This window comes from Podarcis gaigeae (assembly GCF_964106915.1).
Source record: "Podarcis gaigeae genome assembly, chromosome: 12".
NCBI classification, from domain to species: Eukaryota; Metazoa; Chordata; class Lepidosauria; order Squamata; family Lacertidae; genus Podarcis; species Podarcis gaigeae.
The window spans coordinates 26,157,084-26,169,375 of NC_139688.1; the positions used below are offsets into that span (position 1 = coordinate 26,157,084).

General features: G+C 42.8%; 1 protein-coding gene across 1 annotated transcript in view; it reads left to right on the plus strand.

The window, feature by feature from the left end:
• Positions 1–11,268: 11,268 nt before the first annotated feature.
• ZNF804B (zinc finger protein 804B) overlaps positions 11,269–12,292 on the plus strand; it is a 304,870-nt gene continuing 303,846 nt past the window's right edge. The window contains exon 1 of the mRNA XM_083704636.1: positions 11,269–11,368. The gene's annotated coding sequence lies outside the window, so the exon portion shown is untranslated. The remainder of the gene's footprint in view (positions 11,369–12,292) is intronic.

A 12,292-nucleotide genomic window follows, 5' to 3' on the forward strand; every position in this document is an offset into this window, starting at 1 on the left:
TGTTCCCTAGTTGGTTGTAGGATGGCCCATCCCGGTCATCAATCAATGGTCTGCTAAGGCTTCACTTCAAGTTTGTAGGGGACTATAGCAGGCTGCAACACACTCAGGTTGCTGGCAGGGCCCACAGGAGTGCCTCACACCATGGTTGGCTGAGAACTTAGCAACTCCTTCCCAATTGTCCAGCAAACAGGCTGGGGAGAGGAATCGGCCAGCAGGCAGTGGTTAGATTCTTGCCTGGTGCCACACCAAACTCTGAAATCAATATACTTGTGACCATGTTTTGCCTCCATCTCTTGGTGTCCCATCCCTCCTGGGTATTTTGCCTACATGTGCTTGATGCACAGTGTAAATAGAAAAGGATACATAGCATCAAAACTAAACTAAGCTAAATTCAAAATACTTCCTGGGAGTGGGTGGTTGGTGAAGTGGGGGGGGGCACCTATTTATTATTTAGCTAATCCCATCCTCCAAGGAGCTCATGGTGGGGTGTGTAGTTCCATCTCTTTGCCGTGTTATTTTCACAATTACCCTTCAAGTTAGCTAGAGAAAGATCATGAGTGTGTGTGTGTGTGTGTGTGACTGTTCCAGCTCCCTTCAATAAGGTTTGCAGATGAACCTGAGTCTTCCCTAAGTGAGTGGACTTTTGTACTAGGTATTCATGTGGTAAGCATGAATACACACACACACAAAATACAAATGGTCTGTAGTGTTATATAGTTATTATGGGGCATAAAAATAAATTACCCTTAAAATAGGTCACTTATTGCAGTAGAATCTTTGATGTAGCCAAGAGCAATCTTGAAATATTGCTGAGAATCTTGACCCCAAGCCACTCACCCCTTTGCAAATCTGAAATAGCCTCCCTGTTAGAACAGCCACAGGTATGGGTGAAGAGCAATTCAATTTTCTAGATGTCCTGAGCACACCTGCTGCATTCTGATGCTGTTTCCCCCTCCCCTTCTAGACAGAGAAGGTGTCCTCTCCACCACTGCCAGATAATTGCTTATTTAGCCCTGCTGAGGCATTCCCTCCATCCTTTAGCCCTGTTGAGGAAGTTCCCTCTATCCTAGCATTGCCCCCCTGGTAATTCTCATCCCAACAACTCCATACTTGACCTTCATGCATTGAATGGGAAGGCCTGATGGGGAAATCTTTGTGTATTCCACTGAATGCCCTTGCAGTCCTCTACGGAAATGAAAGCCATGGTCCTGAAGCATTCCTGAGCCATGCTAGGGATCATTGGCAAAGAGACAACAAATAAATCTGCCAATACCACAATGCTGTTATACAAATCTATGGTAAGACCTCACTTGGAATACTGTGTATTCTTCTGGTTGTCTCAGCTCAGGAAGGGAACTGTAGAGCTTGAAAAGGGAAGCCAAAATGATTGGGATGGGTATGTTGAGCAACTTCCATATGATGAAGGGTTACAACATTTGGGGCTTTTTAGTTAGGTGAGTAAGAGGGAACTTGACAGAGATGTGTAAAATTATGCATGATGTGGAGAAAGTGGATAGAAAATAGTTTTCTCCCTCTCAAACAACACTGGAACCATGGGAATGTAATGTCTCAGCTACAACCTGGAGGCCTTGCCATTAACCAAGGCCAAACTAGTCCCAAACCTGAGGGAAAGATGGTACCTCAATGCCAGACAGAAACCCACCTCATCTGGAGAAGTGCCCAACCGCAAGAGAGGACTCCCTGTGAATAAAAATCTTCCTATTGAGGATCTCTGGATGACGATAGCTGAAATGAATCGGCTGAGGTCAGGGTGTGGCTCCATTGGCTCTGGATTAGTGCTTGTGGGGATGCAGGTGGCACTGTGGTCTAAACCACTGAGGCTTTTGGGCTTGCCGATTAGAAGGTCGGCGGTTCGAATCCCCGTGATTGGGTGAGCTCCCGTTGCTCTGTCCCAGCTTCTGCCAATCTAGGAGTTCAAAAGCATGCCAGTGCAAGTAGATACAGGTAAATTGATGCCACTGCGTCGGGAAGGTAAACTGTGTTTCTGTGCACTCTGACACTCATCACGGTGTCCCTTTGCACCAGAAGTGGGTTAGTCATGCTGGCCACATGACCCAGAAAGCTGTCTGTGAACAAATGCTGGCTCCCTTGGCCTGAAAAGCGAGATGAGTGCCGCAACCCATAGTTGCCTTTGATTGGACTTAATCGTCCAGCGGTCCTTTACCTTTTACCTTAGATTAGTGCTAGAATGGAATAGCAGCTGGGACAATGTTTTCCTGCTAGCACTGTACTTTATCTGCTATCTGATCTCTTGCCTATTTAGAACCTGTCCACAGACTGCCCTGGACCTGTATCTTGCCTGTGCTTTGCCCATGGGTGAACTGGAACATGGCTTTGAACTGCTCTGAGCTGCCCTCTTTCCTGGCCACTTCCTTTGGACCCTGACCTTGGACCAGCCCTGGATAAAACTTTTGATGTTGTTGCTGGCCTATCGGTGTACCTGTTAAGAAGTTCCTTTACTTAGGAGGCTAGTGAGAACAGGACAGAGGCAACCAATGAAACTGAATGTTGGAAGATTAATGACAGAGAAAAGCAAACATTTCATAGCTAAACTAATTGGATGGCATTAAAAAGAGCATTAGACAAATTCACAGAGGATAGGTCTATCAGTGACTACTAGCCACAATGGCTATGTTCAAAGTGAAAGCAGAGTGCTGGACTAGATAAGCCTTTGGCTGAATCCAGTACGGTTTTTCTTACATGGAACAGGGCTACTCAACATGACACCCTCCAAATGTTGTTGGAGTCCAATTCTCATCAGCCCCACCCCCAGCTAGTATGGCGAATGGTTAGGGATGATGGGAGTTGGTGTCTAACAACATCTGAAGGACACCACAATGGCCAACGCTGATGTGAAGGATTCCAAGAGTGTTCAGCTCATTGCTGATTCACTCTCCAGACTTTCCCACTCAATGAATGGAGACCAGAGTCTGCAACCAGTGGCAGCAATGAAGACATTCAAAAGATCTCAGGTTCTACTCTTGGCAGCTCCAGGTAGGTATGGCAAAGATTCCCTGTCCTGAAACCGTACACAGCAGCTGCCAGTCAGCGTAGCTATTTCTTACACAACACTTATTTCTTACATAACATATATTTGCTGCTTGATTGTAATACAGTGGAACTTCTGTTTTCGAGCATCTCGGAAGCTGAACGATTTGGAACCCGGATGCTGAAAACCCAGGAGTGAATGCTTCCATTTTCAAATGCACTTTGGATGTCGAATGGCTTCCAAGGCGCGTTTCTCCATTTTCTCAGTGCAATTTGCTAACTCCCCATTGCGCCTTGGTTGTCAAATGTTTCGGAAGTGGAATGGTCTTCCGGAATGGATTATGTTCGACAACTGAGGTACCACTGTAGTTTACAAAAAACAGACAAACAAAACATTACAATTACCAGTAAAAGAAAGTTAAAAATAGGTATTTTAACAATTCAAAAATAATTAAAATCAACCACGAACAAAAATATTAAAATGCATGTCAGGGTTCTACATGTCTGGGTAGGCTGTTTTAAGCAGGTGCCAAAAAGAGAATAGCAAAGGCACCTGTCTGAGGTCAATAGGCAGGGAGTTCCAAAGTGTAGGTACTGCTACACAAAAAGAACAAATTCTTACTAGTGTGGAACAAGTGTTATGTGGCACCTGTAATTGTGCCAGTTCTTCAGATCGAAGTAGTCAAATGGGCATTTAACATCCATAAAGCATAAGGGGGAATAGGCTCTGGTGCATTTGAGTGCAAAAGAAAGGAACTGTACATTTCTTAAAAGAAAACTGGATTTCAAAAACATTTGACTGCTATTTCTGCCAGCTTTGGGCCACCTCTCTTTCTTTCTTTAAATAGGGCTACATGAGCAATCATCTGCTCAAGCAGTTACTGTGCTCTAATTTTTCTAGTTCACTGATTGCTGTTTACCTAGTACAGTTGATTGATCACCTCCCTTTCAACTTATTAATTAATGAGAATTACATATATTTGCATATTACAAAAACATCAGCATAGCTGACGTTGAGATATTGGGGGGGGGGGGGAGTTTGATACCATTTCCCATTTTTGATAAACAAAAGCTGCCAGTCAGTTTTAGAAAAAGGCTTTCTTTAAGTGTCTCCTTTTTATTCCCCACTGAAGTAGCACACTAGATACAAAAGGACCTCAAGAAAATACAAGAATAAATAAAGTGGATATTACACTCCACCCACTACAACACAAGAAAGCAATAGTGAGGTAATGACATATTCATGGCTAAAGATGATATTCAAATATTTTTAATCAGACAAGCAAGAAAAAAAATTAGTATTGCCTGAGGGCATCTTTCTGGGAAGCATCTTGCATGTGTGGTGGTCTAATGCCCCCAACATCACCACTGATATAGGATAGAAATTGAAGTCAAGTGCCTTCAAATCCACCAATTCTTGAAGGAAGCTGCAGGATAAGGATGAATGGCTCTGTGAATTCCAGTTCTCCCAGTTTCTCATTATCCCAATCTTTAAATTCATTTCTCCATATTTCCACCCCAATTTGCAATTTCCCCTCCAAAAAAACCCAAAAACAATTCTCGTGAAAATTCATCGCATTTTAATGCAACTGTTTCCTAAGAAACACATTCTGGGTTGCAATTTTGCTTTGCATACACATTTATTCAGGATGCTTTCCCTTAATATAATGCATATTGAATGTTATTCTCATCAATATACGCATCTATATTGACACACTTTGCCCTGGTATACGTTTTGTACATTTTACTTGGCTGGTGAACTGTGTTGCAATATTTGGACAAGCACAAATTTCAAAGGATGGCTTTGTTTCAATTTGCATATTGTTTTGGAATAACTCGCCTCTAAATGCATACTGCAGCTAATTTCTCTTGAATCCCTACTGCAGGGATGCAGTGTAGCAGTATATTAATCGCCCCCACGTTAAGGTTCCATATCTACCCAATACCACCCAAAAACATTGCAATTAAAATAAGTGCAAGATATCACACATTTGATTATTCCTAACATGTGATTTGTTGAGGGTGGAATGAGCATCACTGCTCAGCTGCTGGGATTATTTCTATCTGTCTGTGTATAAGGTGGGAAAAGGCAGGTTGCTTGCCAGAGGGTGTTGGCACCCTTGCCAGGGCAAGCGATAATACAGCAGCCTGAAAATGTACTCACTATCATTGACCTCCCTGGGGCCTACATTTGCTCCTGCGTGACCTGACTGCTCCTCCATTACTAGAGACATTTGCGAGTCAAATTTAGAAGAATGAAGCTTTGGCTGCTTACCAAAATCCCAAGGCCCTTTGAGCGGATTGCCTTTTGCTTTCAGGGGGGCTTACAGTCCAGGGTTGAAAAGCCACATTCACACTGCATTGGGTTTTTTTTGTCAGAAATAAAAATCCCAAAAGGGGTTAACGTCAGTTGAGAGAGAGCACATTTTTTAAACGATAATGCAAATCACAGGGAACGACAGGGAGCCAGCATGTGCTAAGAGTTAAAGAACAGTCAGTTCTTTCTCTTAGAAAAGGAAAATATAATGAAGCTGCCCCCTTTTGAATCAAAGTGTCCCTAGGAGCAAAAATTCCATATTTTTTTTCTTGTTTTGCTCTTTTTTATATCTCTCTTTTGAGATGCCAAACTAGCCATTGAGGATTCATGTCAGTTCTGAGACAAGAGCTAGGACTAGGCTGAGGCAGAAAAAAAGAATACACCTTCACTGCTGTTCAGTTCTTTCAGCTGCTATGTGACTGTACTACTTCACTTGTCTCTAGGTTTTCCATTAATGACCATTTAGGGAGTCCAGAGAAAACTCTTATCTTTCAATCCGTATACGATTATTCCTCAGAATTGCCTGTATCTCTGGCCAACTCTATGGTTGCATGCCCTGAAGGGCAGTCATTTATGAATATGATAGGGCCCTTTATATGGTAGGTAAATATTGTTCTGCTCCAAAGATACCACCTTGCCATCTATTGTTCAATTGTTATAGATGCAACAAATTGATTAAAATTGCAGTAAATGCCACAGCAGTGCCAAAAACTGCCTTCCAATGTCTTAAATTTTTTATTTCCTCATTTTTCTGCCTGCTTATCAGAACACTCAAAAATTTCAGTGACTGTACTCATTGTTACAAGCTTCCTTATAGCTATCAGCAAATGTTTCTACAGCCTCCTCAGCTGCCCCTGCTTCTTGATCTGAAAATTTCTCATGGGACTTGCCAGGGGTTGGACTAGATGACCCTTGGGAGTACCTTCCAACTCTACAGTTCTATGAATATGTGATTCTGTGTCTACACAACGTCTTACCCCAGGCCTTAATTGCGGTCGGGGCACCCAGGAAGGCTGCAGAGCATAGATCACCTGTAGACTACTGGTGAGATAATTTGTAGGACCAAAGGAAGGACACTCACAGGTATCTCCCGGCACCTCAAAAGTAAGCACACACACAAAACAACAACCTGCCATCCAACCCATAAGGATTTCAGTCTCTCTTTGATAATTTTTGAATGCAATTTCTTTTCTTATTGGTAGAAAATGGTTTAAAATAGGCTTCCTCAACCTCGGCCCTCCAGATTTTTTGAGACTACAATTCCCACCATCCCTGACCACTGGTCCTGCTAGCTAGGGATCATGGGAGTTGTAGGCCAACAACATCTGGAGGGCCGAGGTTGAGGAAGCCTGGTTTAAAAGATGCAGGACGAATTTTCTGTGCAGCATTAGTAAATGCACTTACTGCTTTTTGCAATGTAACCTAATAATACATTTTTAAAAAGCATAAATCTTCAGAAGTAATTTAAAAAAAACACACCAGAAATGTTTCAGAAGAATCACTGACAGTGCCAGATTTCTGCTTTTATTTACACCGTGCCAGTTGAAGTCAAAACAACAGTTATAGCAAAACAGTCTGCTGGCCTGTCACATTGTAGATTCATGTTTAAGAAGCTAATATTTACTCCACTTTCTGTTTTCGTCATTTGGGCAGGATTCCATTTGTAATAGGTAGTTTCAGCTGAGTACTGACTCTTTAAGAACCAAGCCCTAAATGGGTCTTGGCATGAGGCACAAGGCTTGAGAGAACTGGCAGAACACTTTCGGATCTGGAGTAGAAGTCTGTTAAGATTGGTGGGATTTGCATGATTTCCTCGGTACCCTAAGCAGACCCAGGCCCAGAGGGACCTGCAACGAGAGACAGTTCTAGCTAAGTTGTCTTCATTTCACCAGTTGTTGTTTTTTAACTTCCAACAGCCCTTCAGTGAGTTGAAAGAAGTAGACATTCATTAGGAGAAGTCTAGCGTATGCTACTCCCTCACTACATAAATATTTAGCAACGAGGTAATAATTAATTTCAATGCATTGAATCCCTGAAACTGTGAGAACAACTTTCTGAGACCAGATTGTTGTGCTCCATCCTCCGCTCTCCTGGACGTTAGTCAGGAAATATGGTACTGAGCCATATTAAAGAACTTTATGTGAATCAACCAGCATCTGGAGACTCTTGTTACTTTATAAAACACCATTAAACAGAAGGGAAAGAATCAACAGGTGTAAGTCAACCAGCAAATAAATTTTCTATTGTTTGTTCCCTTATGGAACCAACTTTACCAAACACCAAGACCTATGTTGAATAATGCAGTAGTCTGCTAGGCTTGGACTCCTGGGCACAGGTCCAGGGCCCTGTGTAGCCCCAAATCATCCTGAAGATGCCTTGGTGATGCTACTGCAGTAAAAAGTGGTGGTGACAGGCAAAAAAGCAAACACCTGCATCGATAGCCAAGGCTCTAGCTGTCTACCACTTTGATTTATTCATTTTTGAAGAGTGGCAATGGAGTTCAGCCAAGCAGCCACCACCTTCTCTCTTTCCGCTTCCCCCAAATCTGACAGTGTCTTTGGCTCTTCTGGTTACTTCTGCATGATACCATCTGTTAGCCTACAGAGCTTCATTTTTAAAAATGTGATCAGCAAACCAGTTCAAGCATAGTAGGCTATGTCTATGAGCCGTGTCACCTTAATGAATTTAGTGAAGGTGGCAGTTCTCCTGAGCAGCTTCCTCTAATCTGTGGAGGTAACAATGAAGCAGTCTACTGCTGCCTTCTCTCCAGTCCAGATAGGAATTTTGCTACTGTACCACTGATGTTAGCAGGCAAAATACCTCCCACTATTTAAGGGAAATTTGCCATGTGCTCGAGGGCAAGCAAGTATCTGCTCATCAGCAAGTACAGAGGCTCATGCCTTTAAGGTCACGTTGTATCCAACACTGGCCATCTGCATGTTTTATGGGGTAGGTGGGGAGGAACAGCATTGACAAAATGAATGGAAGGTGAAAAATACTGTCATGGCTGTAAGAAGAAGGGTCCAGAATGAGAGTCTGAAACTGGACACCACTTTGCAAGAACTGGACACCACTTCAGTGCCTAAAACTCTCCATTGGGATCAGCTGTTATGGAATTGGTCTATGAACAGTTTCACCTACAATTGCAGAAGTTATAGGGCCTGTGGATGCCATCACGTTGACTGGCTGCACTGAGGCACTCATATGTCATGAAGAATCTATATACTCCAAACATCAAGTATAGTGTCCTTTGAAAAGTGCCACCCTATTCACATCATCATCATGGGCTCATCTCCAGCATTACCTGAATGTAACCCCATCACTGATGATTTAACTTCTGTAGAGAGACAATCAAAGTGGTCCACTGAGGCCGCTGGAGTGAGGCCTTACGGGAAACCATAGTGGGTACAAAATTTCCTGACAAGAATGACATGCTACTCGGTCTGGGGGTAAGGGTTATTGTATACTGATTCTTAAAGAGGCCAAACCCAAAAGGCCGCAGAATGAAACTGACTTTTTGAGAGACAAGTGTGGAATAGTTTCAGTTTTGCAACAGGAGGCTGTGTGAGCGGTTGGATTTGCATGATCTCCTCAGGGGCGTAAGCAGTCCCAGGTTCAGAGAAACCAGCAACTGGGTACAGCCCTCAATAAGTTAGCCTGTGTTTGTCTACCTGCACCTTTCCAGTGAGTTGTAGCAAAAATAAATAGTTGAGTCAGGTGCCATCCACAATGTACACTCCTATACGTGGTATGGCTCCCCTCACCCAAATCCTGGGAACTGTAACTTGTTAAGGCTGCTGGGCTCTGTGAGGGGTCTCCTAACTACTCTAAGCACCCTTAACATACTACAGTTCCCGGGATTCTTTGGAGGAAGCCATGACTGTTAAAGTGGGGTAGGAGTAGAAGAGGTTTAGCGGGTACTGCTGCTTTCTTTATGAAACTCTTTTTTCCTGAACATAGGATAACTTGCTTGGCATTCATAGTTTGACTTATGCTATCTGGTTTTACTGGTTTCCAGTGCATTACAACTACAGATGTATGAGGTTTTGTCTTTGTTTTAGCAGCTAATTAAGCATTTTATTAGCAGGTGCTGTTTCCACATTTATTCCAGCTAGAGATATTGCGTAATTCAACTTGTAATGTACAGGGTCATTGTGACCACATTCAGAGACAGAACTTGGCATTCTCAACCTGTTCTGGAAACTCAGGCAGGCCCTTCAGCTGCAGATCTTCCTGCATCTCCAAGACTGTATTTTGAATCAACTTTGCTTCCCTAAATAAGTTTAGTCCAAGAGCACAAAAGGGTAGAAAACATCTGTTAACTTGCACCTTAAAAAAAAAGTGCTCTGGAGATTGTCTTGACTTATAAAATTTCAGTGTATATTTCTTTTTTCTTTTCAAAGAGAAGAACATAATATTGCTCAGCAGCCATTACCAGTAGGAGCAACAACTCTATCAAACGTTAGTGTTAGACTTTTGTGGTGAGATTAAAAAGCCTGAATGCCTTCAGCCGAAATTCTATTCCATTTGGAATGGTTTTACTTGATTTATAGTTGTAACAGTTTTATCTCTTTTGATAATTGTATATTAGGGAAATGAGACTGTTTTCGCTCATGAGGCACATGGTGGGAGTGGGCAGGGCCAGCCTTCCCATTCGGCAGTTGCCTCAGGCAGCCAATTCTGGGAAATGACAGCAACATGTAGGAGAGCAGAACTGTCTGGACCACATGGCCTGTCCTGCAGGCATTAAGCCAGTTTGCTGCCCTCATCACCGCTACAGAAGTAAGATTCAGCTGCCACTTGGATCAGCTTCTGCGCATGGAATGGAGGTGCTATATTGCTCTTTAGCTCAGGCAGCAAAATGGAAGTACAACAGTCCTGTTCCCTATGGACTGTTCTGTACCCCACACAGAAGGAATTCCCTAGTGATACCCAGTGCTACACTGGGGTCCATTTATAGGAGATTATAAGACATGTATTGAGCATTTATATTTATGGTGTGTTGTGGCTCAGTGACAGAACACCTGCCAAAGATCTCAAGTTCAGCCCCTGACATTGCCAGGCAAGCCTTGGAATGATTCCTGCCTGAAACCCCCAAGAGCTGCTGCCTGTCAGTGTAGACAGTGCTGAGGTAGATGGACCCATGATCTGAATCAAAACAAGGCAATGTCCTTGACAGCCACTGTGTGAAGCTGGTGGGTTAATATCTCACATCTCACTTTTTCCACAAGTGATTCTGGGAATCAATCCTGCATGTTTCTGATGGGCAGACATAGCATTGCATATTTTTATACAGATAATAAAATACGATAGCACAAACTACCAATATGTAAACAAAAAACAAAACAAAAAAAATAAATAATGAGACATAAACTTCACCTAAACATGCCATAAAAGGGACCAACAAAATATGCAACGCTGTGTATCTCAGAGTTTACTTGCAGTATCCAAAGTCAGAGGCTGTTACCATATTAATCCTTGTTTATAGAATGAAGAAATTCCAGAACATTTTAGCTCTGACCCTTTGTTGACTATCTTGGTTCACTGACATATTGCTATGGAACTAGTCCTCTTCAGGCATCATTAAACTGAAAGTTTGTTTGAGGCGAAGGATCATGAAACCATCTTCTCCACTCTTGACAGGTCCAAAGGGGTCTTGTAATCTTGTTTGGCTTTGGATTATGGGTGTGTGTTTTTTTGTCAACACATGCAAGCAGACCCTCTTACAAGGCTTCTTCAGACCTTGCTGCTATATGCTGCTATGAGGTTAGGGGGAACCATGTGTAGGCCCAGCATGCAAGAACTCACTGAAGAGGGTGACTGTGAGTGCCATAGGACAACAACAATAGTGCCATTGTGATTTGTGCCTGCCATTTGCCCCTCGGACATGCAAGCCAAGGATGGGCAGCTTGTGACTCTCCAGGTCCTGTTAGATCCTGCATCTCCCATCAGCCCCAGACAACATGGCCAATGGTGGAAGAAGACAGGAGCTATATAGACCAGCAACACCTGGAAGTTCAGATTCCTCACCTCATTATAACAGTTAGCATTTAGTATTAATATTTAGTTAGTAATGCTCTCTGCTCTCTGTTTGTCACTGACAGGACGTCCCAAGGCATTTGGATCCCTGAGGCAAAAGACAAAATGGCGCCGCACTTTCATTCCACACACACAAGTGGACTAGAGTGGAAGTTCACTCTGACTCCAGTGCTGATGATGGGATTGTGTCTTCCACCATGCCTAAGGGCCACTTTAAGGAGCACAAAACTGGCTGCATGGCAAACACAAATCTGTCTTCCAATTTGTGGTGTTGGGGAGATGTGTACAGGAGAAATGGCAGGGCAATACTGTTGCCTCTCTGCTCCCCCACCAGCCAACTGAGAGGGCCAACCTGTTCTGTGTTTTTATTTATTTAAAATTATCTAGTCCACCTTTTGAGGAAAAATTCCTCCACAAAGTGCCTTATAGATATGATAAAACATCTCCCGTGTGTGTGGTTGTGTAATGGTGGAGCCAGGCCAGATCTCTGGACTCTTGTAGACAGCCAGCAGTTTGTTTGTGTGTTCATTTAGTTCTGACCCCATCCTTGCCCTCCAGTTTTCCAAATAGAAGTCTAATGAAATCTGTTTCTGCTGCTGAATAGTTATTGGGGAATTTAATGTGTGCTATAATTTGTCAAGAAATTAGTTTTGACAGAGAAGTTCATTGGCAGTTCAGCTCCCAGCCATTTTAGAGGGCAAAATTGTCATGGTTATGGCTGCAAGAACTGTATTCTGGTTTTGTAGTGCCTTATTTTTGCAGCTGTGGTATATATTTACTTTACCGTTAGAGCTTAACCATTACATAAATACAGTAAAATAGTCTAGGGAGCTAAAGATGTGCTGTTTATGTCCATCTTTCTTGGCTTCTCTAGATTGTGGGCACGTATTTTTATATTTCCCGTAACTGATTCTTTCCTGGAAACAG